The 27,930-nt window shown below is 45.1% G+C and overlaps 1 protein-coding gene across 1 annotated transcript in view; it reads left to right on the forward strand.

Moving 5' to 3' along the window:
- Positions 1-1,481: 1,481 nt before the first annotated feature.
- Positions 1,482-27,930, forward strand: part of NEXMIF (neurite extension and migration factor) — a 168,926-nt gene continuing 142,477 nt past the window's right edge. The window contains exon 1 of the mRNA XM_054215007.1: positions 1,482-1,591. The gene's annotated coding sequence lies outside the window, so the exon portion shown is untranslated. The remainder of the gene's footprint in view (positions 1,592-27,930) is intronic.

Consider the following 27,930-nt stretch of genomic DNA (forward strand, 5'->3'; position numbering starts at 1 on the left):
ATAGGAGCCTCTGTTAAATATCACAGTGAATTTAATTAAACCAAAAGGCTAATACTCATCTTGCTTTTCAGTTGCAGTTAAAATACTTGTGTCTGGTTTGCTTTCTATTTGCTACACAATTCTGTTGATTCAGAAGATATAATAACAAAACTTTCCTCTGGTCCCCGGTGCAATAACTCTGGACATGGTGCACGTGCGAGGCCGGCAGTGCTGCAGATGTCATGGAGAAATAGGGCCGCAATACCAAAGGCGGTTGTGGGGGTCCTGTGAGAATGGATGTACATTATAAGCTCGCAGGCTCGTTTCTCTCACCCTCCTGTTCCGCAGAAGCCAGTGTCGGGCGAGTCCCTGCCATCCCCTTCAGGTGCCTGGCACCTCAGCGAGTCCTGAGGCTGCTGCTTCCTTTCAATGAACACCTACCTGAATGTAAAGCATAGTTGTAGAAGCTTTATTAATAACGTGGTGATGAAAATAAATCAGAAGAGCTTTGCCCCTGATTTGCCACCCCTCTCCCCTGTTCACTTCTGGCATCTATTGGAGAATTTCTCACTTTAGAGAATTTCTCCCTTTAGGGATTTAAACGGGCCCGGCGGGGTTCCGGGCCGTGCTCTGAGGGAGCGGTACGGGGGCCCGGCGTTGCCATCCCCACGGTGCCGCCGGGGCCCGGGCCCCTGCAGCCGCCTCCATTGTAAACTACCTGCCGCTACGGGCCTTCCCTCCCCTTCCCGGCACCGAACGAGCTGCGGGCGAAGCGCCCACCATCTTCCCTCCCCTCACGTACCCTGATAACCGGCACCGCCGGTGCGCTGTCCCCGTCCCCTCCCCCGTCATTGCCCCGGGGGCCGCTGTCCCTCAGGCCGGGGCGGGCAGGCCAAGCGGGGGCCCGCTGCCCCGTCCTGCCCCTCCCGGAGGCGGCGGTACCTGCCCGGGGCCCTGCCGGCCGCTGAGGCGAGGTGAGGCGAGGCCGCCCCGCCCCGCTCCGCCCCGCCGGGGCCCGGGCCCGCGGCCACGCGCCCTTTATGCCCGGTGGCGGCGCGGCGCGCGCTCCCGCCGAGCCGAGGAGAAGGGCGGCGGGGGGGGTGGGGTGTAACGGGCGCCGGTCCCGCGGCTGAGGGAACAATAGCAGCGGCGCTGCCCGGCACCTCCTGAATGGGCACGGGCGGCCGGGGTGGGGGAGCCGGCGGCGAGGGAGCGGCGGAGGAGGAGGAGGCGGCGGCGGAGGGGCGAGGCGGGAGCCGCCGCCGCCCCCTCAGCGGGGAGCGCGGGGCCGGGGCGGGCGGGCTGTGAGGTGCGGGGGCGGGGGGGCGCCCGGCCGTGAAGGCGGAGGGGCCGGGAGCGCTGGCTCCGCCGCGGGCCCTGTGGCGGCGGCGGCGGCGGCTGAGGGGGGGGGGCGGGGAGGAGGGGCGCGGGGGCCGGCGCGCGGGGGGCGGGGGCCGGCGCGCGCGGGGCGGGCGCGTCCACCTGCGCGCGCCGGGGCCCCGGGCGCATGGAGCAGCGCTGAGCGCCGCAGCCGCCGCCACCGCTGAGGCGGGCGGGGGGGGGGGACCCGCCGGCCCCGCGCCACCGCCACCGCCGCCCTCCCGGCGCTGAGGTGAGTCCCGCCGCGCCGGCGGCGCCGCCGCTTCATCCTCCCCCCCCCCCCCCCCCCAATTCCCTCCCTCCTCACGCCGCGGGGAGGAGGCCGGGGTGAGGGGGGGGGGGAGGGGATGCTGATGGCGGTGCGGAGGCCTGCGGGGAAGTTGCGCGGCGGCGGAAGGAGCGAGGCGGGCGGTGTGTGTGTGTGTGTAGGGGGGGGTGGTGGTGGGGGGGCGGTAAATTGGCGCCTCCCCGGTGTGTGTGTCCCCCCTCCGGGCAGGTGCCGCCGCCCCACCGGGCCCCGGGGGGAGCGCGTCCCCCGTCCATCCCCCCACCCCCCGGTGCCGCCTCCGCCTCCCCTCAGGCCCCGGCGGGGTTTATTTACCGCGGGGTGGGTGTGTGTGTGTGTGCACTTACTTCAGCCTCGGCCAGAACAAAAAAAATAATAATAAAGGGGGGGGGGGAATAGGATTTTTTTTTTTATTTTTTTTTTTAAAAAAGCCCCAGCCCTGGAAGTAACTGTCATTCCGTGTATTAAACTGGCAAACTGGCTAATCAAATAAAACTGGCTCATTGTCTGAAACTCTATCCCAGCGAAAAATGCGGCTGTGAATATAATTAACCATCTGTCTAGCGAGCGGCGGCGAATTGGGTTCGTGCGGTTTTTTATTCCGGTCTCTCCCCATTCCCGCACCGCCGAGCGCCCGTGCCACGGCCGCGGCGATGGTGGCAATGTGTTTTGCTTACTAAGTGTAAGATGTGCCCTGCGTGGGTGATGCTGAACCGGGGAGAGAGGGGGGGATACACCACGAAGTCCTCCTCTCCGGAATGGACCGCGCTGGGGGCGAGCCGTAGGGTTTCTGATAGATGAACCCAAACAAGGCGTAAACGGGACCGGCGATGAAAGCAAAGGTTGGGCCATTTCTCTCGGCGGTGCTTCCCGCTCGGATGGGTGCGTATGTGGGGAATGGGTGGATGGGTGTCGTCGGTGGGAGTGGGGCCAGCCAAGGCCTGGGTGAGCCTCTTGCAGGAAAACAAAACGGCTGTGCGGTTCGGAAATCTTCCCCGAGGTTTTCCCCCCGAAACCTCTGTGCAACCATCAACATCCTGGTACTCAGCCGTGCCTTCTCGGCGCTGGAGGTACCTGCTGTTATCGCTGGAGCGGCGTGGTAATGCGGTAACCGCGGTGCCCACAGCAAAGAGTCTGCCGGAAAGTGAATCCGCTCTCTGCCTGTACACACGCTCCTGCTTGGTGGGTTTTATTTTGGTTTAGGTGAGGGAAGAATACAGAAACTTAAAAAAAAATAAAAAATAACGGCAGCGCTCAGGCAGGTAGGATGCAATTTAAAGTCACTTCAGCTAATACCCCATGCAAGACTACGTTTGTTAAGGTATGTGAACTGTGCATAAGGCAGCAGTCTTTAGTGAATCACTTTTTTAAAAACAAATACTTGACAAAAGAACCAGACCTGCGAAATGGATAACAATTATGTAAGCCCATAGTAGGTTTTGATGTATGTCAAGTCTGTTAAATAAATCAACCTGTTCAGTGAATAAATCTGCTATGCACCAATGCTTTATTTATTTTTTTTTAAGGGAATAAACCTGCCTGTGTATTTAAGATGTTTCTACTGAGCATGTGAATCTTACGGCCAAGCCCTGTAGCTGCCAGTGACACAAGACAAATCCGGGGGGAGGGTGAGGTGCAGGAGCGTGGGGAGGGAGGGGGCACGCTAAGTAATAAGATGGGTATTAAAAATACACAAAGATGTGCATAAGGATTCCTAGCGATAAAATTCTCACTGATCCATGTCTTGATGGAGTATTTGCTTTGCAGTGGCAATGGCCCATACAAAGCTACATTGATTTAGCTTTCTCTGTTCACGATGGCAGTTCTGGTGAATAATTATTTTCCCAAAAGCCCTAACTAAGGGAAGAAAGAGAGTCCCTGCTTGGCCTACACAGTAGTACAGTATCTTTGAAAGCGCGTATCCGGCTGCAAATAAAGAGAGCCAGTTCAAGTGTTACTACACTCAGCAGAAATAAAAGGGATGCAGAAACGGGGAGCAACCGGCCGGGTTCCCTGTCCGTGTGCCTTGTCCCCCTTTCCTTCTCCGCACCTCACCCGGTGCTTTGCTTTGGGGGGTGCAGAGGGGGGATTTTTGTGGTTTTGTTTTTCCCTTTTTTTTGCGGTTGCCTTGTGGAGGCGAGGCTCCGGCAGCCCACGGAAACGTTGAGTTTTGAATGGTGAGGAGACTCTTTCAGATTAAAAAAAAAATAAATAAAAGATTATGGTAGGTGGATTTTAGCTTCCATGGCTGGTACAGGGGCAGGGACTACATTTGTGTGGGGCAGTGCTTTGATGGTGTCCTCCTCTTTTGAGGTGGTGATGCCTTGTGGATGTTTTGGTGATCGGTCACATGCATATCTTTCGTGTCTTTGGAAAGAAACGTATGAAAAGACTTAAATTTGTTTGCAGGCCCAGGAAAGACACAGGTGAGGCTTGAGGAGAAAGCATTCCCAAACAAAGGGGTCCGACTCAGGTTGGCATCTTGGGTGCAGGACGCAACCATCGGTACAAGGTGCAGCAGCACTTCCCAGAAAATAAGGCTTTTCCATTGTAGACAGAGAAATAACAAACCAACTGTGCCAATTTCCCCAAGCACAACAGTGAACCATCCCCTTAAAGTTTATGCCCTGTTGCAAACGAAAAGCAATGATAGGAAATGATCTTTTCCTTGGGCAGGATCCAGGGAGGAGAGCCATGGGTACCGCAGACCTTGCCCTAGTCCTCGCACGGGGGCTGTGTGGAGGCTGCTGTAGTTGGGTTTGTGTTTGGCCCTGGGAGAGGCGGGTAGTTTGACTGTTAAACACAGCAAAATTGCTACTGCTTCTCAGTAATGATGATTTTCGGTCTGTGAGGGAATTTAAAAAAAATATTTTGAGAATTGGGAGTGAAATAATTTTTATATAATCCACCTGTTACGTTCAAAGTCCTGTATTTTCACCTGGGAGAGGATCGCACTTTTTTATTTTTATGCTAGATCTTTGTGTACTTTTAGCCCCGCTTGAGTTGGCTTTATAATCATTACCTATGTATACAGTCAGGTGCTTGACGAGCCTGATTTTGTGGAAGCTGCCAGCAGTGAGTAAATGAGCCATGTGGCATAAAACTGAGCGAACCATGTTTTGTTGGTGCCTTGCTCTCCCCTCCTTCCTCTGAGTTGGTCGTAGGCACCCGTGGTGTCACCTGTGCCGGGGTCCGGGATGTCCTAGTGCAGGGACCTGGCTGATCCGTTACCTTTAACGTGGTGCAAGAGGTGTGGTGGGATCTCAGCCCTTTGATTTTAGGGCTCCTGGGTGCCATTACAAGAAAACATTAAATAATTACCGTGTGTTATGTAGAAAGCGATGAAGTTACAGGTGCTAAAGATGATAAACTGGTTTAAGCATCCAGGCGTTGGGCGTGGGTTTTTCCTGAAGGATGCAGGAATTGAGCATAAGCCATCCCGCTGTCAGTGCCAAAGTGTTGGTACCATTGGTTCCCTGCCTGTGGACATGATGAAAAATTGGGAGTATGTGGTAAAGCTGAGCCAGGGTGAAGTTTGCGGGAGGAGCTGTCAGTTCCCGCAAATCAGTGTTGAACCTGTCTGTGTGCCTTATCCTCCGCAAAGTCATCTTATGAACAGCAAGAGAAGGTGGCTTTAGTTCGGTAGCGCTTTGGAGGGCGAGGTGGTAGTGCTGGGTAGATTTTGTTTGCAGTTCAGGGGAGTAGCATGTAATCTGTGTAATACTGCTTTTGTGTGCCTCTATTGCAAATTGATGTCTGGGGAATGACATGTAGCAAAGGCTCTAGACCAGCAGGTCTCTGATATTTTTGTAGCAATGTCTTTTTATTCAAAGCAGGTGTCATGGAGATCTTTCATCCCAGGATTTCTTTCATCCCTGGCGTTTGTTAGCTTGTGTTAAAACTTTAAATCTCGAGAATTTGTTGTGTACAGAAGGTGTTCTCATATTGCTTTCGCATGGGCTGAGCCGGATGATTATGCAGTCTCCAAACAGTGATACGTATGAGCTGGATCTGTGTCTGCATTGCACCGTCAGCCCTGCGAATAATAGAGGGATGTAACCCAGTGCCCTCCAGTCGCAGGAATGGTCCCTGCTGGCTGTGTCGGGGACGCTGCGGGGACGCCTGGGAGCAGGCAGCCATGGGGGGTGTTTTTCCCAGGCAAAGTTTTCTTCTGACCCTTAAGTATTCAGGAGATGATTTATGCCCAGCGATGTGAGCTAGTAGTTGCAGTCTTGTTTGGTTTTGACAAAGGTCTGGAAATGCTTTTTACTATAAGATGCCCTATTTGCTTAATTTATCCAAGCTCTTGTCTCGATGGTCTCCCACGATAGAGAATTCTGCTGGCTAATTGTTTCCTTTCACTGATCCTGTGTTTCTTTTTTTTTGGTGTATTTTGTTTTGTTTGTGCTTTATCTTCAGAATATTGGTGAATGTGTCACTATAAGTTTCTGATCGATCTTCTTGTGTAGATTTACTGCTGTTACCCCTTGGGAGGGTAGGACCATGGGAGGGTAGGACCACGCTATGCTAGACCACAGGGGATTGGCATTGCTTCTGCTTGGACCCCAGTTGATTCATTTACCAAATCAGTTTTAACACCTTTCTGAGTTGTCATTATCATTACTGTGACCATGTTGTCTGCAAATAGCTGTTGTTCTCCCTAGGCATGAGACCAAGAGCATCTCTGTCTTAAGAGTCTGAGAGAGCTTGAGGTCGGACTGCTGGATGTCACCTTGCAAGGCGCTGCGATGCCAGTCTTCATCGTGTCATTGAAACTGTCAGGAACAGCAGAGGTTGTATGCTTGGCCTGGACACTGGTTGGGGTTTTTTTTTTGCCAATTTATCAGTTTTCTCACCTTGTTTATGTAGAGCCTCTGTATGCAGAATGGCTCCTCATGTGTGGGTTGCCGATTCATGTCGTGAAGGTCATCCTTACTGCTTTGTGGTGTTCACTGCTGTTGTCTGAAGCTATTACACGCTTCTCCACTGAGACAGTTTGAGAGGGGAGTGTCAGGATTTCTAAAATAAAACAAAATAGTTGAGGCAATTTCTACCTGCCCTCTCCCTTGGGGTAAGAAGATTCTCATGTACTAAAACCCAAGCATTGTCACTGTAGTTTTCCTGGTGTGCCGAAATGGGTGAGAAGGTGTCTGATGCTATGAGACTGTTGCGTTTTTGAAGGCATTCAGACTCTCAGATGGAGGTTATCAGAAAAATCAGCTCTTGTGAAACTTGCAGGACATGGCTAGACTTTCAGGAGTGCCAGGAGGTGGCTTGGTGGACTGTAGGGTACCACTCGGTGTGGCGCATTCGGTGAGAAATTGTTTCATTGCCTATGTGACACCTAGGCTCTTTGGAGGCCAGCACATAAACTTCCAGCCCTTTCTTAGTCAGGTGTCTGCCATGCTGGGAGTTGCCTTTGGAGTTGCATACTTAGAAATAAAAAAATCAAATTCCTTTCCTTGCTCTTGGAAGGTTTTAGATTGAGAGTTACAAGGCAGAAGAACCGAATGTAGAAAAGACAAGCTCTGTGCATAGATTTTGTTTCCTGTACAGTGTCCCAGTGAATGACTTGAGTCTTTGATGGAGAAGAGACGCTGAAGCCTTATGAAGGGCCTGTTTATTGGCATTAATTATTTTTTATTAGTTACAGCATCCGTAGTCCGTTGGCAGTAGAAGAGCCCAAAGTAAGAATATTAAATCTTCAGAAGTTTTTCAAAGCTTGCATTTTTCATAAGAAGCTTGTGAAGCTTCAAATCTAAAGCTTCCAAAGCCTTTTTTTTATTCTTCAGAAGTGCCACTGAAGCTCTTTTTTTAATTTTTAGTATTTTAGCTGAAACTATAAGTTTTATACATCAAAAAAAAATGGTTCTTTCACATCCATTGCATTGGCCCCAGTTTTCAGGTCTCTCGCTGGGTCAGCTAGATCCTCTGCAAGCATCGACTGTACTCTATAGACCAGGTGTGTGTACCCTTTGCTACCAATTTACTGTCATTTTTCTCCTCTGATTAGGATTTTACTCTGTGGCTGGTAGCAGGCTGAAGCACATGCCGACATGAAAGGTGCGTTTGTTTGCAACCGGCCAGTTAGGACAATACTTGACCTTCACAGTTGTTGAATAACTTCAGAGAAATACTTAACTGCTTCACGGAAACATGGGTTGTGGGTGGGAGTTTAAAAAGTACAAAGTGAATATGATGTCTGTTTGGCCAGCTAGCAGCACTCGTTCCCTGTAAGGTCATGTTTTAATACTCTGAATATTAATTTAAGGTTCATGCCGGTATTCCGATGGCAATACAGATGGATGCTTGGTCTTATTTCATATTGCTTCAATTAGAGCAATTAGTACTCTTGGCCCTCTCTGAACCTTGAGGGTAAAAATGAAAATTGCTTTTTTTCAGGGTGGTCGCCGTTCTCATTTATGTGAAGAAAAAATGTTGGGGAGTGGGATTGTTTTAGCTACAAAAAGTTGTGATGTGGTTTGTTGTTGTCTTTTTTTTTTTTAAATGTTCTACTTACAGTACATGAACAGGTTGACTTCATCAATAGCTGTGCCTTTAACATGGAAGGATGGGTAGAATTTTCGGGAAGCTCAGAAAGGAAAGTCTGCTGCTGACCACAATTTTTCAGCTCATATTAAAGCAAACAAGCAAACCCCTATCTTCTTGACACCGCTGGCTCTGTAGGGAGCAACACGCAATAATTTCCCATGGTTTGTTTATGTCTGTATCTAAGGAAATCCACTATATCGAAATCACCTGTCCATGTAGTGGCTTGTCTTAGGTTCTTTGTGTGTGATATATTAATTTTGAAGTACATTGAGCATACATTGCCAACTTGTGCAGAAATACAGCAGATGATGATACAAGCAGCATGGCTAATGTATAATACTGGAATTTAGGACCATTACTAGCCCACGGTGCCTACGAGTTTATCTGAAGCAGAGGAGCCACGTGGTGTTAACCCAGCCAGGCATGGCAAATGCGGAGAAACCCGTCAGCTGAAACCTTCCACAGAAAAAATAATTTGTCCTAACCCAGTAACCTTCACTTACTTAATTGTCTTATTTGTCTGGTTAGCTTTTCATTTGATGGAGAGTTTGTACTGCGGTAAAAACAGGTTTGTTTATTGTGGCTGTTTCTTTCTTTAATTTGTGCTAATTCCTTGCCTGTTTCTTTCTGAGTTTGAACCGGGCCTGTCTCGTCTCAGCTGTTACAAGTGCCAGCCTTTGTGCCCGTGAACGGGAGTCTAGGCAATCCACTGTATTTCTAAGAAGACTCAGGTTTGAAAGGGTGAATTTTTTGATTGGCTTGATCGCTCCATCTCAGAATTTATTGCTGTATTAGGCAACGCAAAGTTGTGTTTCGGGATTTACCCTCAGGTTATAGTTTATGTCTGTATACAATGTTGAGCTAAGAGCCATGTGCTACTTACGGTTCCTCCTTCTTCTGTAGAGGGTTGTTTGAGACCTGGTGCTTAATGATCAACAGGGTATAGTGCTGATTTTACCCCTCTGAAGCATTTCTGGGTTTAGAGGAAAGATGCGGGTACTGGTCATGATGCAGAGCTGAATGTAGGGTTAGTTTGTGACTGATGTGTTGGCTGTTATGCGGTTACCGGTATATGGAATTACTAATTCTGATTCACATGTTAAGCAAACCCTCCTATCCCTGTTCCCCTCTCAGTTTTTTTTCCTCTTTTCCTCCCTTGTTTATGACGTTTACCTCTATCTGCACAATCTGCCTGCACGTGTGCTGGATTCCCTCATTGCTAATACTAGGATGAGGTTAAGACTTCCTAAAGGTTAGTTCAGGATGAATTCTGAAGCATCCTGGATTAACTTTTCAACTACTGGAGGTGGTCTGGAGGGGAAGGTCTGCAACACGAGCGGCTTCAGGCTGTGAGCAAAAACCCCAAGTGCAGGCTCTATCTTGGGACGTTCAACCCCAACCCTCTCAATGCCAATGGAAAAGCCAAGAGTAGGAATGGAGGAGGATGGCCCCTAGGAGGGGTTAGGGTTGGTTGACCACCTAGGTGATGCTGGAGCGACATAGTAAGTGTGATGTTTCAGTGTCAGTGGTGGGGAGAAGACGAAAATGCTGCTTAAATTGTGCTTTGAAGTTGTTTGCCCAGCGTGGTACGGAAAAGTCTTCATCTGCATTGTGATCAATACATTTGTGCCCAGTGGAGTCCAGACGTCGTATCAGAAATGCTTAATGATGAAATCTGAAAGCATAGGGGTTATTTTCCCCGTTACAGCCTGTAATAAACATAAAATACATAAAATCTGCAGCTGACAATGTAATCTATGAGTTCTCACCCTGCATTCTGTGGGCTGATGTTGAAACAAAAGGGGGTGTAAGGGTATAGAGTATTATATTCTGCTATTCAGTTCGGCCTGGCCATTTGATGAAGGGGACATTTTAAATCACACCTCAATTTGCAAGTGTCAGTAAATGAAGAGTCAAGGTCAAAACTTGATGTGTTTAGTTAGTATTTTCGGGTTTTTGTTAATACCTTTAGAACCTCCCACCATGTGTTCGCGGGTAAAGCAATACCCTGTGGTGGTACCCCCTAAATGTGATCTCTGTGGCTGTTTGAATTGTTTTTTTCTGGGGCAATACAGGCTGCTTAAATAACACGAGGGTAGTGGAGGGGTTGGAATGAGCACTGGAGTGAGGGTGCTCCTCATAGTCCTTTGCTATTGAATGCTTTCTCCACACACTGCTCTGTCTCTCCTTGAACAACTTCCGCGCATTGCATGGTAATGGAAGTCAAAACAATTTGTTTGATGTTATTTATTCAAATCTGGAAGGGATGGTTGTGCAAAGACCAAAGAAAAATGGTTTTAGTCTGACAAATGCCAAGGGTTTTTGTTTTTGTTTTTAAAGCCCAAACAAACCCTTTGGGATCCTTGGCTGGGTATATAATAGCATGAAATACACCATTTCTTTCATTCTGCTCCCTAAAAATCTAATTCTTTATGCATTTAAAGTGGGAGTTGAGGTAAGAGCAGAGTTTAGCTCTGTTGACCTATATTTATGAAAAGAGAAGGCTTGCTAACTGTTGCAAGAAAATATATGGTGCTGTTTCTATACTCTGATGAAATGTATACAGGTACTAAAAACACTTTTGGGATTCTTCATCTTCTTACTGAATGGTTAAGCCCTTTCCAGCCAGATTCAATCTGCTTGTGCCGTTCATAGCGTGTGTATTCAGGCTTCCCATTAGTCGTCATGAAACATCAATGAAGAGGGGCAGCAGAACAGGGAGTTTAGAAATAAGCAAGGAAGAGAGGTAGTACTGAAAACCTCCCTGATCTCAAGGTTTAAAGGTGAACTTTTTTCCCTGCCCTTTTTTTTTTTTTTTTTTTAAAAATTCAGCCCTCTCTTTATGAAGTGCAGTTTAATGGTTATCATGCTGCTTATTGCGTAACTGTGGCACAGATGTTATTTTTTGTAATGTTGCCTGACATATTTAAAAGCAAAAGGGAAGAAGGGAATTTATACTCTTCGGAGATGAATATGTGGAGCCCATTAGTCTTAAAAAAGTGTGAAGAGCTTGTTAGAGCCGAAGCTGGCACATCTCTGAAAGGCTGATCTGTGGAGTGGAGCTCTTCAGATAAAGAGTGAGCGTTGTATTTTCTGGAGTTTGTTGTATGTGTTACCAGATAGCCTAAAATCAGAACGCGGTGGAGTACTTGCATGCTTAATGCCTAGGCACGTGCTTAAATATTTTGTGGAACTGAGACCAAATCCAAACGTATATTTAGTAAAATAAAGTGTTATCCGAAGTTAAGTTTCGCAGGATAATCATCAATGGTGCTTAGAGTTGAGGGATGTGAAGATGAAATACATCACTCAGCATGGGTAGTGCTGAGTGTTTTAAGTGTTTATGTTACTGCAGCTGAAAACAAAACCTTTAAAGTTGCTTTCTTATGAAGGTTTGACTGAGGAAATACAGTTAGAAATACAGTGGGTTTCAGCGGAAGGAAAAGATCACATTCAGGCCTACCGTTTCCTGGTGGAATAGGCATGGGAACATAAAGTTGTCTCCTTTTGGCATTTCTAACAACATTAGAAGTTTTGAAATAAGTAGAGATGAAAATGGTAAATGCTATATTTGTATTTATTTATGTATAATAACAACAAAATGCTTGGATGTTTCAGATCAGCACAGGGTGCCTTGATTCAGAAAGTATTTGTTTTATAAACACTGGATAAAGCTTCACAACCCACCTCTCCCTGCTGTATAGAGGAGCTTCCAGCTCACAGAGAAATTCATGACCTGCTAGAAATGCAGTCATGAAATAAACCCAGCAATCTTGACTTGCCAGCCCTCATTTGTACATGTGTGCATGGTAATAGGATAATTGTTTGTGATAAATTGATAAGGGCGAAAGAGGAGGGAAAAGGGGGAAGTGGCACCTACTGTCATTGAGCGCCTGTTTGAACTCTTGGGTTAAAGATAATAAAATGATTCATTTAAAAGAACTTGCAAAAAGAAGGGGTGAACAGTTAGAAAAACAAACAGAAGGAAACCTGAGAGTGTTTGTTACTTGTTTCTGCCTAGGGCAACATATTTTGGTTTGATTTTTGTTTTGTTTTTGTTCTCCCCTTTGCCCTTCCCCCCTGCTGGGTTACCTACTACAGGAAATAATGAATTGGGCAAATAAATCCTGAATTATAGTTGTAGAAGGCAGGAGCTGCTGTATGAGTGTGGGATTATGTGCAGGCTCAGGTGGAAATTTTATGGCCGTCCTTGTGCCTGGCCTTTTCTTGGGCTGCGACTTGGTGCCTCAGCTCCCGCAGCCGGGATTTTGTGGCCTTTTGTCCTTACAGCCATGTGGGCGCGGGCTGTCGATGGTGCCGTGGTGGATGGGAGAGAGAGGGGGCATCTCGCCCGCCTGCTGCACTCCATCCGAGGCACGGCTTCCTTGGCTGGCAGGTGGGCAGAGCTCTGCCAGGGTCTGGAAATATTCTCCCGTGACACCCATGCGATGTTTAGTGTGTGGCGCTCTGAAAACTTCCTCTTCTGGCTAAAAAAGAAATGGATGAAAAATATTAGTCTAAAATAGAAGGTTTGTGCTGATGCAAGCTGTGTTTACTTTTGAAAATTCAGTTTATTAAACTCAAGGCTGCAGAACTCCAGGGATCAGTGATGCTGTCTGAACATCACCTTACGCACCGCACAAGCAATTTTTCAAAATTACTTTTTTAATTAAAAGTTGTATCGGTTTAATGCGAGTTAAAGGAAGGTTCACAGGCTTAGTGTTGTCTCAAACAAGCCACAGACTTGGCAAAAACCTTTTTCTGCCTTTTTAAGTTTATCCAAAATAGTGAATATGCATGCAAAGAGAGGGGAATCTCCTCCTGGGCTTTACGTCTGAGGGATTGCCGGGTAAAGGTATTTATTGATTATCAGTCGAGCTCCACTTCCGTTACCCTCGGAAGGAGCTGCACAGAAGCTGAATCGGAGTATGAACATAAGGAAAACAAGGAGGACTTGAGGTACAGCGGAGGAAAGTCAATACAGAGCTTATTTAAATGTCAGCTGCCTGGAAGAGCTCTGCTCAAAAGCTGTAAGGAGAGATTAGGTCTAAGACATAATGCATGAGTGTGTAAGGAAGGGAGGGAAGATTGCTGAGCAAGTCAGGTGCTGTGGGGAATGCGTGCGAGAGGAATAGATTAAGGAGGAGGAAGGAAGAAGAAACTGCTGACTGAAAATTACATCTGACAATTAGTTTTGAGCAACTAATTGGAGAAGCACGTGGCTTTTGGACATGGGAAGGCTGTGATTGTAGTTGGTGGGCGATCTAATCCATTTTAACAGCGTTATTCATCAGCACAGTTGACAGGGGCAAGCAACACTCATCACAAATCTGTTTACTACATCTATATATTGTATTTATTTTCTGAATGTATGTGCAGAGTAGAGTGTCTCTGTAAGGATAGGACTTCTGGAGTTTGAATCACATTGGCCAAATAAAACCAATAGGCCAGAGTTGTAATTCTGTGGCATTTGTCAACATTAAGTGGATTTACATTTGGAGAGAGCTTGAGCCAAATTATCACTGTTTTGTAGATGAATAGCCTTATTCTGAATTTCACGGCCATTTTTATTTTGGAAATTTAGTCACTAATTATGTGTTATAACGTGAAGTAGTTGTATTACAGTTATGCCTGAAATAAAATTAGGTTGAGCACTCTTGTAGAAGAAACATTATTAGAGTCAGCCTTCACAACTTAAACCCACAGCAAGTTAGGCGTGGGCTTTGTTGGTGGGGTGAGGAAAATGTTGAGAGCGTTTCAGTTGCGGTGAGGTCTCTGGTGGAAGGCCGGTGCCCTTCTGGTCCGTTTGGTCCGTGGCTGAGGAGCGCTCCTGGTTCAGGAGGCGATGCTGAGCTCCAGTGTGGCAGTACGTTTGAGTGATGCTTTCTGCTGTTGCTGGGGGGCTGGGAGTCTGTCTCGTGGTGGGGAGCGATGACCTATTCTGAGTTTTTCTATCCCCCTTGGTCTCATAAGATCAGTGTGGTACACTGGGTCACGATGTCTTCAGTGTTTAAGCAGGACTGGGACAAGAAAGATGGGGTGCACCCCCATGTGCTCTAGCCCACTGCAACCTGTCCAAGATTTTCCTTTTTTTGTCAGCCCCTTGCCTGATTTTGAATGGTCAATACCTTTATCTTCAGGGAAGTGAGCGCATTGTGCATACGAGAGCTAAAAGACCTAATGAGTCTTCAACATCAAAACTGCAGCGGTGGCATTGCTTCCTTGGCACGATGAAATTTGCTAGTCTTAATCCACTCCGTTGAAAAAACTGTGTCTTGGAACAAATGCTTGCTCAGGACAGGAGGACCGTGAACACTGGAACAAGGGACAGCTACAAAACAAACACTGGTTTGGATGTGAAGGGTGTTTCTTTGCATTTGCTGTCTAGCATAAACATGTAATAACATGTATGCTGGTATTTGTGTTCCCGTCAGTCATGGGTTATGGTCCTGTTGTGCCACGCTGACTGCAAATGCTTATTTATTAAAAAACATCACAGCCGTTGCACATGATTCTCTCCTGCAGAGAGGATGAGAGAACAAACAACATATGATGAGCATTGTTTGCATTGTTTAATGATCTTCTGAGCAGAACAACTCATTTACACTAGAAGAAACTGTATTGTCTAGAAGGGAAGTTGACCAAGCAGGCTGAGCTGGGCAGGCAGGTATTTAACAAGTAGATGGGGTCTGAACCTGTGCTCTGAAGCAGTGGGCTTAGTTTACTGTCCCCCTTTCCTGCATTAGCTTTTATTTTCCAAAATGTGTTACGACAATAGAACAGTTGAGAAGGGATGTAGGTTTACCTGTAAAATGCACAGGAGGTATCACTTAGTGGTCTGGGCACATGAGACAACAAACTGAGTTCCAGCCCTAGCACCAATGTTGACCTCTCTTGGCCATAGGGCAGTGCCATCATTTTTTTGTCCTGCTTACCCCACTTGTTTAATGGGATTATTAATATAGGTGTACTTGCTTCCCAGGAGTGTTGTGAAAATTAGCTGAGGTTTGAAAAGTGTGTTGAAGAAGTCTCTTAGTGCTGATAATTATTACAACTACTGCTTTAAAAACACTTTTCTGTTTCTTTTAGCAGAAATATTTCCTCGTCTGCTGGAGTTTACTCCTCACTTTCTTTTTGTGTGTTGCTTGTTTGCATATCCTGAGGCTCTTTCAGTATACATACTTTTTTTTGTAAAACATTATATTTTATCCTGTATTTGAGATTCAGATTTTCAGTATGTATGTTATTACACAAAATGGGAATAGGAGGCAAAAAGCCTTACGCTGGTGAAACTTCATGGTTGCTGCTTTCCCGGCTGAGCGATGTCTGCGGGTCGTGTATGCATTGACACATATTTGCAATGATACTCCATTGCGTCTATTTAAAGAAGGTGTTTAGACCGGGAGGGATCCTTACAGCTCTTACAATGTTAGCTGTGTCTTTAGAGAAGGCTGAGAAGCAGACAGGCTAACGGGAGTTATAGGGGGATGGACCTGGAGATGTGAGATGAGACCTTGAGAGAGAAATAGGGCCTTTATCTCCAGTGCTGAGACAAGTAGGGGACCACAGGCATGTTCTTTAAGGACGAATAGCTCCAATGCAAGTGCGGTCGAAGCCTTTTGGACCAGCCAACTGTTAGACTCTCTGGAGTGAAACAGACCCCACACGTCTCAAATTCCATACTCTTAAGTGCTGAAAAAATAAGGCAACCTTTCGAAGTTTGGCCTGCAAAACTTTCTTGCCTTTTATGTGACATAGAGGAGCTATCACGCTTAATATAAAGGTTCATGATATTCTTTTGAAGATTTCTATTCCAGTAAAAGGTGGAGAGATCTTTCTGTAGATTACTGTTGGCCAGGACTGATTTCTTGTCAAAAAATGACCTCTTTTAGCAGTTTCTTCAAAAAGCGTCTGGGGAGCCAGTTGAACCTAAACCGAGAGGGGGTAGAGTTAAGAAGAACATGTTCTGTGGTGTTTAAACTAGACATTTCCTGGAGGGGATCCTTCTGAGCGTTGACCTAGGTTGACTGTAGGTGGTACTGAAATCCTTGGATGTGACTGGAAGTTGGATTGAAGATGAAGGGAGAGAACAAGGTGATAAATATTGGGAGGAGTGAAGAATTTACCCTTGCAGGGCAAGAAAACACCGTACCTTCTCCCTTGCAACACTCACCTAAAGTGCCCATGTTACTTTCCCCTCATGGATTTCTTCCGTTCTCCTTTACTTGTCTTTCTCTTCAGTATCAAAATCTGCATCCCCTGAAGGGGATCTTGCTTCTGGTATCTGAGTTCACACAGAGAATGAGATGAAACAAGGCAAACTTGGTTCTAATAGCTCCCTTCTAATTCTGCTGCATAATGGAGATGAGCAGTACTTACATAACAATATCCTGGGATGTTAATAGATTTAATAACCCAGAAAGGTGGGAAGAGGTTCTGAATTACCTATAAAATGGCATCTAACTAATGAAGTTTACGGGAAGCTCATCTTCTTGAAGAAGATTCAGGTGGTAGGCGCAAGACTTCTGCATATGCTCAGAAGAGAAAACAAAATGAAGCTGCCTGTCCTAAACGGAATACATCTCCCATTAAAAACAAGTTTATGCCAGTTGGATTATGCCAGTTTTCTCTGGGCTTCTAGTTAAACTCTTGTAAAAATGTAAACAACGCAGACTTCTTTAGAGTTCATTTTTTCCAAGTGTAGATATGTACCAGTCTTGGGGATTATAACTCTGTATGTGCCCAATGAAAACAATCAGTTCATTAATGCTGTTTTGTTAGACCTTGCCCCCCTCTTGCCATGGTGATAAGGGACCTTAATTAGATCCCAGAACAAATGCTAGAGAGCTTGACAAAAAGGAGAAACATGGGGAGGGGGTGGAGAAATACTGAGATGTTGTTAGCAGATATATGCAGAGAGCTGTATCCTGCAGAGGAGAGACTGTGTTTCATTGAAAACATTGGTTTTCTTTCCCGAGAATAGAGCATGTGCTGGTAGGCTGTAAGCATCTGCGGATGGTATGTGGAATTGGCATTGGCAGCTTTATGTATGTCAGATCATGCTCCTAGGTGTGGGCACCTGTCCATCTGCCGAGGAGACCGAACGAGGAAAGCGCTGCCGACGGAGTGGTAGTCAGGAATTAAAAATGTATTCTTAAATCTTACTCTGGATGCTGGTGATGTTCCCTGAAGGGGAGTGGCCAGATCATTGGGTTGATTCGTATGTTCATATGTTAAGAAAAAAAACGGCTGTGTGGGGAGAGGTGGAAAGGGAGGAGAAGGATAAGAATTCAGAGGATTTTCATGAACATCGTAGCAGGGAGTGCATAAATGAAAGGGGGGGAATTATGAAGCTGAACAATGAAAAGGAAATAATATTAGCTTAAAAAAGGAAGAGAGAGTTTTCTCTAAGGAGCAAATCTCCATGTGGATTCAAAAAAGCAAGCATGCAGAAACACAGGCATTAAAAACTATAACTTTGCGTTTTTAGTAAGAAATGTTAGGTTCTCATGTTTGTTTTCTGATTATTGGGTGCTCAGGTTACACCTTCAAAACTTCCTGCACCATCGTTCGAAGTAGAATATTAACTTCAGGTTAGAATCTCAGCTTTTTATTAACTGCATTTCCAGTTTGAAATTGGAGCACTATGGCTATTAGCTCTCATACCTTTGTCTCTGGTCTTAAATCTACGTGCTGCCTGTGTAGTTGTACTTCATAATTATTCCTCACTTAAATTGCCTTTCAGTAAACTAAAATGAGATTATCTCCTCGAGTTTCTCATGGACGCGCGTTTTCCAGGTCGTAAGACAGTTGTTCTCTGAGCAACCGATTTATTAAATTTACTTTTTTTTTTTAAAGTAATTTTTTTTTATTTTCATGTCAGACTTTCTGTATCGCAGCATACACATCTTGCTGCACAGGTGAAGATGTTTCAAGCAAAATTTGTTGCATTACAAGGTGACAGATAAAAGGCAACACTGTTGTCAAGGAGTATCTGGCAGTTTAAAGTCTGGAATTGGATATCTGTCTATCCAAATATTTTAGAAACTTTTAAGTAAGAACAAGGTGTAATTCCTCTATTTTTAAAAAATATGCCACTGGAAAGCGTGCATCAAAACTGCCAACATGCTTGTAAATATATCAAAAAGCAAATCCAGATGCCTGTGGACCAATGTATCATTTAAATGTATTACAGTCGGCACTAAAGTAATATAGTGTGAGAGGCAGCTATAATCTGTGAGTGAATACAAAAATGTCCATCGGCTTCAATATGTGAGAGCAGCCTTCGTATAGTCTTTAGGTGTACTGGACTGAATGCATTTTGATGAAGCAATAGCAGCAAGACTCTGTCTTACCCGTGGTCCAACGAAAGCATTCAACTGGCTTAGGTAATGTTGTTTAGCAGGAGGTCTTGGATTTACACTCACTAGCGGAAAAAAAGAATATTTTCTATATTGGTAAATATTTTTTTAATATAAATTTTTATTTGCTGAGCCCAGAATAAGTTGTGTGGAATGAAAAGATTTCAGTTTTGGTAGTTTGGGCAGATTCCTTCTGAGTTGGTTGGTTTTGGACAGGGCTTCGGTTACGAAGAACAAAAAAGCTCAAGGTATCCTGGTGTTTGTGTGCCTTGCTACGGCTGTAGCAGCGGTGCAATAGGTTCATTTCAGCAAAGGTAACTTTGTTTTTCCTGGAATGTGTGCAGGAAAGAGAAACTATTTGAAGTTCTCTAGGTGTGTGACTTCTTATGATTTCTTATTCTTTCATTGTTTCTATGTGTTTCCAATACCCCTATTCAGGATTTTCATTCAGGGTTAACAAAATCTCCTATACAGTTCTTGCTGTCCTTTCAAACCCTGGATTTAATTATTTTTTAATTTACCTAGAGAACATGTTGGCCTTAGATATCGAGGAGCATCTAATATTAGTTTCTGTTTTGCAAGAACAGAAAACAGGCTTCTTACTGGAATTGAACGGCTTGCTGAAGGCACCTTTGACTGAATGAGTTAAGCTGATGAAACCTCTCTCTAATCCTTACTCTGGTTTCCACCTACCTCAATTAATAATTATGGAGATGAGCTCTTACTGGTGAGTTTCCTGAAACTGTGTGTGTAAACAGTGTGTATTATGGAAACAATAAAGACCTCATTTGCAGGTCTGACTGCAAAGCTGGGAGAGCCCCTCTGGAGCCAGTTCGCTTCTGCAGTCCCCTCTTACCTCCAGCAGTGCTCCACGAGGTAGGTTGCTCTTTGGTTTCTTCTGCGTAAAAATACCAGATTTGCAGGGTAACAATATGAGACATTAAGGAGACACAGTGATTATTTTTCTAGCTCAGAGCAAATGTCAGTTATCTTTTCTTAGTTGGCTTTGTGTACAAGTTTCATGGTAGGTAAGTATTTTGATGAAGGGTGGCTCCTCCTCCACTCCCTTCTGGTTGTGATGAACAGTGCAATTTAATTACAGGGGTGCACTGTTATCTGTCGCACAAGAATGGGCTGTATTTGGGTAACCACTGTCACACTGGTGCAGCCACATCCGCATTAAGTGTAGGTAACTGCAAAAGCAGCGTGGTAATGGTGTAACTGCACCAGTAGAGGATGCCTGTGGAAAAAGTCCTTGGTGGCCTGGCATCTGCTTTTATAGTTTCTTCTGAGCTGATTATTGAAGCCTTACATTAAAAAATGAAACCCTAATTAAGGATTAAGTGGGTTAAACAGTGTATTTGCAGTGAGTCTATTCAAGGTCTTGATTCGACAACTCAGGTGCATTCTCTCGAGAGAGTCTCGAAACGTATCTGAAGTTGTCCAGGAACATGACTGTAAGGGAAGGAATCAAGGGCATATGGAAATGATACACAGCTCATTTAATACCGGATCAGCAATTCTAATCAAGAGTTCGAAGTCTCTCGACAGATGTGTGTGTCTGACCCAGACCGCTGGGGTTTGGGAGCACGTGCTGGGTTTCTGGGCGAGAGCACAGCCCTTGGACGCCAAGGCCTGCCGTGAGGCTGCAGGTAGTGTTTGTGTCGGGCTGGGAGGGATGACTGCTCACCTTCTGCAGCTCTACTGCTATTCCTTTCTTTTTTCCATCCCTCCTGGGCAGGAAGGTAGTCCAGCAAAAAATTTCTGGATGATACGCTGCGCCTGAAGGGAGAGCTGGAGATGCAGGGTATGTCACGCTGCCATCACAGCAAACTCTGGGATGCTCTTTGGCGATGGCATCTCTCGGGTACCACGGTAGAGGTGTAGGCATCTGGCAAGTCAAGTGCTGCACAGGCAGTAGTGCTGCGTTTAAGGAGAAGCGAAGGTAGCGGTTGTGATTATCAAAGGCTCACTGCACAGCTTGGTAAACACAGGTCCAGCTCAAACGTTTGTCCCATTACCGGAAGAGCGTGGGTTTCTGTTCAGGGTTGGATGATCACGCTGGCCTGTAATGGTCCTGGCAGGGAGGCTTGGGCACTGCCTGTCTGTTTGATTTGTCTGCCTGGCTTCCCCTGCCTTGTGTCCTCTGCGTTCCTGGCACGGAGGCTGTGTCTCAAACTGCAGATGGTGATAGGGAGCAGGGACGCATGAGGTGCTGGAAGTGACCACGCGCTGGCAGCCACCCGGGCTGAGGAGCCGAGCAAAGTCCTTCACACAGACCTCTTGCAGGACTGTTTTACTGTTCACAATACCCTTCTACAGAATACGGTAGCCTGTAACGTTGGCATACCATAAAATTCATTATGGTCTGGCTCTTTCATTATACAACTACCCGGAGTTTGTCGTTGGTTTAGGCAAATAACGCAGTCAAACCAGTAAGTGTGCACAAATGTTCAAGAAATTAAATTAGCAAGCCAAAAGTAATGCTGTGGAAGAGGGGAGGAGGGAATAAAAAGATAAGGCTTTGTAAAAAACTTGATTGTAAGCAATCTGTAAGCAGATGTTTGGACCATAAGTTTTTCTTTGTGTTCTCTGGAAAGTTTCTAGTTTGCTCTTGCTTCTCAGTTAATGACAAAATAACAATACAACTTCCAAGTCTGTTATGAACAAACTCCCGTGCGCTTTGCTTCATCGAAATTCTTTTTGCAATATGTAGAAATTTAACACAGAAACATCAGATTGTCTGTGTAATTGGGTACAAGTGCTAAATGCTCTTGCTACCTGTCAGTTTTAGCCAGTTTTTTCTGCAAACGCAATGGCTGTGGCCCTGTTACGTTCTAGTGATGTTCTTTAACAAATCTTTTAATCCTTTTTTCACAGACGGTAAAACTGAGAGAAGGAAGTTAATGGCTCAGTTGTGTAAAGGTGCTGTAGGTGCTCAGCTCGCAAGGGTGGATGTCAGTGAAGGTGGTGAGAATCAGGCTGCAGAGGTTAGTTAATCTAGCAAAAAAAGCTTGTGTGCTCATATGGAACCATGCAATTCAACCAGGTTCCCTCTACAGCTGCTCAGAGATAACCTGTTCCTTGGAATAGGACCTGGAGGATGTTCATCCATGAATTAGTGTTGCAGTGATTTTGTTTATTGTACTTTTCATGATCTGGGAAAACCCGAAGCAGTGGTGGCTGCAGGAGCCACCGCAAACTGGTTTCTCTGGTCCATTTAAAATTGCATGTACACTTGCAACTTCCTTAAAATTTTCTGCGGTTGCATGCCAACTTCTGAGCTCCACTGATCAGTGCGGCCGATGTTCACCGGGGGCTCCTGGCAGCTTTGTAGCTCTCCCATCCGCGATTGTGCTCAATGGGAGTAGGTGACATGGCCAACCTGTTCTACACCGGCGTGTCCGTGGAGAGCACCAAGGAGAGCTGGTGCTTGAGCCGAGGATTGCAGGAGTGCCTCAGAGTAAATGAGGTGGTTGTTAATCAAGGCTGGGCTTTCCTCTACTTGATGAAAGATAATTAGGACTTGCCAAAAAATATGCATTTTAAATGGCCTAGTTAAAATGTTTAACAGGTTAATTTAGCTGTAACTAAGGCCTAAAGCTTTAATTATTCTTGTCAAAGTGGGAGAAGACCTTTCTGGTGTGTAGTGGTCAGTGGTATTTTTGGGAAACGCGTAGTTGCATTGCAGCGCGCCCCATGAGTCAGTGGAACGAATGAGAGTCCCACTTTTGCCAGCTTGGATGCAACAGAGATCGACCTTATCCCCAAATTCACTGGGTAAATTTGACTCAAGCCTTTCCCTTCTTCCTAAACTCCCCATTATGGTTTTAAGTACATGTATTCAGTATTCTTGATGCCTGTCCTAAAGCTGCATAGCATTTCTGTAAAATATAAAATACCTTGTGACACTTGCCATTTCTTTCTACGTGTATGACCTCTGGAACAACTCCAAAGCTCAGGAAAAGAATGAGATTTTCAGTAATGGCTACAGGCATTAAAGGCACAAATACCATTGAGTATCAGTGGGATTTATGCTCCTAAGTTGCTGTAAGTGCTTTTGAAAGTCACATCCAAAATGTATCATTAAGAACAAGATATGTTGCTAATGTTTTTTAAAGCAGATGTGTGGTATAAGTGAACAATAAAATGTAAGGTGCTTTATAATGTTATTCTTGTGGAAGAATTGTTAAATACCTAATTATTACAAACAGCTGAATTTTGGAGAGCTTTCTTGTCAGGAATGCAGTTTTGTATGTTGATATTCATCCAGCTCTAGAGAGAAACCAAGGGACTGAGATTTCAGGGCAGAACTCCTTTACTCCGTTGTTAATCAAGAAGAAATTTCTATATATTCCTACTGAGACAAGAAAATATCCCCAGTTTCCAAGAAATGTTCTAGTACACTGATTGTTAAATGTAAATGAGACCCTGTCATTAAAATCCATAGATTCACAGTGCTAAATGACAAATTGCATTTACCACATTGCTTAATACACCGTTCTTTTATTTTAATATCTTGAAGGTTTGTTACTGCTCGGCGGAGTCTGTGAAGTTTTCTGGTGGTTTCGGCGTGTGGCTTTCTCGTGTCTCCAGTGGAAGTTCATTTTCCACTGTCCCCTGGATCTCCTGAAGGCAGGAGATGGGCTGTTACTCTGCGAACAGATTCCTCCTGCTTTTCTTTTCACTGTACCCAAACCGTCTTTTCTTGATGTGCCACATGTTCTAAAAATGCACCGTTTTGCCCTCCTTCCTTATCGGTACCCGATTGCATTTCAGCATGGTATACCTATTAATTAGATTTTAATTTCTGAAGTCTCTTCCTGAAGAGGTGGTTATTCCTTTGGGAATCGTCTCTGGTGTTTTGCCTGTGCCGAGCTGATAGCCCATCGAATCGCTGCGTATTTATGGGGCTGGGCGCTCCTATTAGCAATTGGAGTTACGTATTTAAATATACTTCACATAAGTAATTATGTTTTATGGCCTGCAGCCAAATTGACTAATTCTGCTTCCTCAAGGCTCCAGAAAAACATACATATTTAGAACTTGGCTAAAACTTCCCTTTAGCTACTCAGTGACGTTTCCTTAAGGTCAGGCTGTTCTAAGTGGGCAAATAAAGGTGTTTCAACACATGAAAATTTTGAGCCAAGTTTTCCCATCTGTCTCCTCCTTTTCTTGAGCCTGTCTTTGGTGGCAGCCGTACCCCATTCCAGCCGAGGGGGCTTGTTTTGTGTGGACGTGCTGGTTGGGCTCCTTTCATCCTCCAATGCAAAAGACCTGTCATAAATAAACTGCTTGGGTCTCTGCTTTTTAAAAAAATCATCATACAGAGCAAAAGAGCAGGCCGGCTGGTCGCAATGTCACTGCAGAGAGGAAATAGGGACCAACTCTGGGCTCGGTCGCTGTGCTGAAATGGGTGAATCAAAATGAAGTGGCTGGATTTACAAAAGACTTCATTTGTAGTTGCTGTATTTGTTTGTAGTAGAGACCATTACAGGCAGGCAATTGACAAAAATAAGGAAATGCTGGGAAGAAATTTTTCCTAGTGCTGAGCTTTGTGTGGCATTGTTGTTGTGCTTTGCAAATTCTGTGGCCCCTCGAAACATTCGTTATTGGCCGCTGCAGGGTGCGGAAGGCAGAAAGCCCTTGCTTTGTCCAGCTGAACTGGCTGTGGCCTGGCGTTTCTGTCCGGCGTGTGTAACTGGAATTCCATTTCTGAGCCCCAGCATCCCACCTGACAGCTCGCCCGTCCTCATGCCATCGTGCTAACTGCTCGGCGTTCCCTGGGTTTTAGCGCACAGAATTCAGGTGTGGAGATCTCCCTTTTCACAGGTGGGCTTAACACATATGCCAGCTTGGAGGGGGAATTCTTTATTTATTTGTTTTTGCTAGCCTAAGTTAGGTTTAAAATGTGGAGCCATTAAACGATAAAAGCAACACACATGCCTGTAGAGGTCAATTTAACTGGTACAGCAGCACAAAAATACACAAAGGACCTATGTAACAAAACCTAATCGGCTTTAGCTTGAGGGTTACCAGAACCCACATCTTTCAGATTGCTGCTATCAGTTACATTTCTACAGTTCAGCACTATTTATTTGTTGCAATCGAGGCGCAATATTTGTACCTATTAGCCTTTGAGTTTCTTTTTTAGCTCCCTCCCTATATAGCAAGATGCAGCATTATTATTAAACTGTTCTCCGGGCTAAACATTGTGAATGTTATTCATGTCTGTGTTTATTCGTAAAGAAGGGGTTGCTTGTCTGGTTTGCTTGACTTGCATCAAGGATAACTTTATAAGAGAGAGAGCTTTCAATAAGTATTTGAAATTGCATAATGAAAAGGTTCTGGAAATAATTATAAAAATCAGACTGAAATCACTTTGGGAATTGTTGAGGGTTTTATTTTTTTACATTTAAATTGGCAATGAAGTGTAATGAAGACAGTCAGAAATAACCCCTGACGCCCACGCAGGGTATATATAGAGATTGTATTTACTCTGCTGTGCAAGCATCTACTGCAAGATGGCACATTAAAATGTGAACAAAACAGCACATCCACGCTCCTGGATGCCGCAGTGCTGTTACAATCTGATAAACAGTTCGAGTGTGGAGTGCATGCTGTGTGCATGTATTATCTCTCTCTTACGTTCCGCGTTCTGGCATTTAGCGTCCACTATCTTTGTCTCCGTGAAATGCTGCAGCCGCCCAGGACTGCGGTTCGGCGCGGGGGGGATATTCCCGGGCTGCCCTCCTCCTTCCGCTCCCAGGGCAATTTTCCAAGCCTTAGCCAAAACCAGCTGGTTTGCTCGCGAACTGCTCTAACTTCCTAACTTTTCCATGTTTTGCGCTTGATGTTGCCGTGAGTGTGAGCACACATGAGTAGTGCATAGGCGATAGTTCAAAGGAAGCCTTTTGTCACCTTGATTTGCAGCTGGGGATGCTGATGTTTCGGCTGCGATGGGTATTTGGCAGGGCACGGTATCTAAAATTAACGGAGCTCTTGTAGGGCATTGGTTCGCTCTTCAACAACAATATCCCCGTGGCACATTTTATTTTCTTTTAGGTTTAAGCTTTTTCTTTCCCACTATAAAATTGTTTCCAGTCCTTGTAGATATTTATATGACCTTCAACATGTAATCTCTTAATTCATTTTGTACTGGATCTGCAGCATATTGAGATGTGAGCTTTAGAGATTCATCTCAGAGGATATACTAACTCTAAAAATCAAATGCGTCAAATTTGGGAAGAAAAACCCACTTGTAAGTAACCCCAGCCCCCCCCCCAATCTCTTTCACCTCAAAAAATGTCATATTGCCTATATTTGTATGTGATAATTTAGCATGAAAAGCACTTTGAGCACCCTGGAATGAACGTTTTGACATTCAAGTGGATGTTTGCTTTCACATTTTCCATATTTCTGTATACCTCTGCGAGAAACACGTCGCAGAATTTTTGTATCTGAAGTTATCAAAAAATGTTTTAAATGCTGATAATTAATTCTCAGCTAATGATTTCAGCGCGGGTTACTATGGCTGAGAAGTACAGGTAGAGGTTGAATTTGGAGCTGGAGTTTATTGTGTTCCTGTTCTTCCCTCTCCCCCTCCCCGTTACTTTCTGAATGTCGGGGAAGAACTGGTAGAAGGATTTGGGGGTTGGTTGGGTTGGTTGGATTTGGGTTGGTTTTGGGTGCTATGGTGGCCTTGGGTTTTGGGTGGGTTTTTCTTGGGTTTGGGTTTTTTTTTTGACAATGAAAGAATGTGCTTTTTGATCAGCAAAAAATGCACCATTTTTCTACTGTGCTTGTGGCTTTTAGGATGCAGTCCTGTGGCCTCCCATTTCGCGTGATCTCGCTCTAATTAAAAGGAGTGTTCCTTAAAAATGTAGGTATGGTAAAGTGGAAGAAAAAAAAAAGCGTGGCTAGTTGCTGGCAGCAGCTACTGTTTGCAAAGGGATGTCATCACCTTCAAAATTTGTTGTTTGTAAGAACGCTTTTTTACCTCCCGGTGTTGCGAGTAGCATTTAAAATAAGCAATACTGAGAAAAGATCATCAGAGTTCTTGTATTTTTCCAGGCTACTTTTGTGAAGATATCAGTACAAGTACATTCAAAGAGTTTTTCCTATCGTATAGATTTTTCACATGGCAGCAGTAGAGAACAACGGTTTCATATTGGGGGAAAAAGTATTACTTGTAAATTCTTAGGGGGAAACTGGGACAGGCAAGGAATGTAAAATAATGTCTAAGTCCTGTAAATTGTAATAGATTTAAAAAGGCATTTTGCCTTTTATTTTATAAACTTGTCCAGTAATTGTCATGCAATATAAACAATGAAATTAAATGCTTATATTCTCTATGTGTTTTTCATCAATAATCAATTCTTGATGTGGAAACCCTGGAAGAGATAAGTTCACAATGACTTAAATGTACACTGCGATGCTGTGATGTGGTATTTACTAATTCTAGTTTGTGCTTTTGTTCTCTTTTTTTGCTCCGGGATATTTTTGTCTGCCTTTATTAGGGCAGTAGTGACATTAGTGCAATAGTGAGTTTTCCCTTGAGAAAAATGCAGTGGACAAGAAGTAACGTTAAGCCTACCCCATACCTAGAAACTTACGTTGTAGCTGTAAAATAAGTAACTTTATGGTGACAGCCACGTTCCAGAGTGGTGCAGGGGCTCTGTCCCCTCGCCGTGCTGTAGTAACGCCTGGGTAGAGTAACGAGCTTGCCAGGGTTAGCTCGCTAAGGAAATCCAAGGGATGGCCAGGCAGCGGATCTGTAGGAAGTGGAGGTTTGCAACAACAGAGATTTCTAGATTTACCTTGATTTATGATGTACATCTGCCTTGCTTTCGTTGGCATCTAATCTGGTGTTGGTTACAGCACACTAGGCACCACTTGGGGAGGGGGCAGCAAACCAGAATAAACCACCTCCAGTGGTATCTCTAGGTCCAGTCTTGCATCCTCGGAGAGGACTGCAGTCTTCCACATGGGCTGAAGTGTTATGATTTCCCGTTTCCAGTCGTTCCTCAAAGCCTTTACAGCTCTATTGCCCTGTGCCACCATGAGATGGGGAAATGGAGACATGGAGATTCTGGAGCGTGTCCAGAGAAGGGCAATGGAGCTGGTGAGGGGTCTGGAGCACAAGTCTTGTGAGGAGCGGCTGAGGGGGCGGGGGTTGTTCAGCCTGGAGAAAGGAGGCTGAGGGGAGACCTTCTCGCTCTCTACAGCTCCCTGAAAGGAGGGGGTAGCCAGGTGGGGGTTCACAGAATCACAGAATGGTAGGGTTGGAAGGGACCTCTGGAGATCGTCTAGTCCAACTGCCTGCCAGAGCAGGTTCACCCAGAGCAGGTCGCACAGGAATGCGTCCAGGTG

The sequence above is a fragment of the Rissa tridactyla genome, chromosome 9, assembly GCF_028500815.1.
Source record: "Rissa tridactyla isolate bRisTri1 chromosome 9, bRisTri1.patW.cur.20221130, whole genome shotgun sequence".
NCBI lineage: Eukaryota > Metazoa > Chordata > Aves > Charadriiformes > Laridae > Rissa > Rissa tridactyla.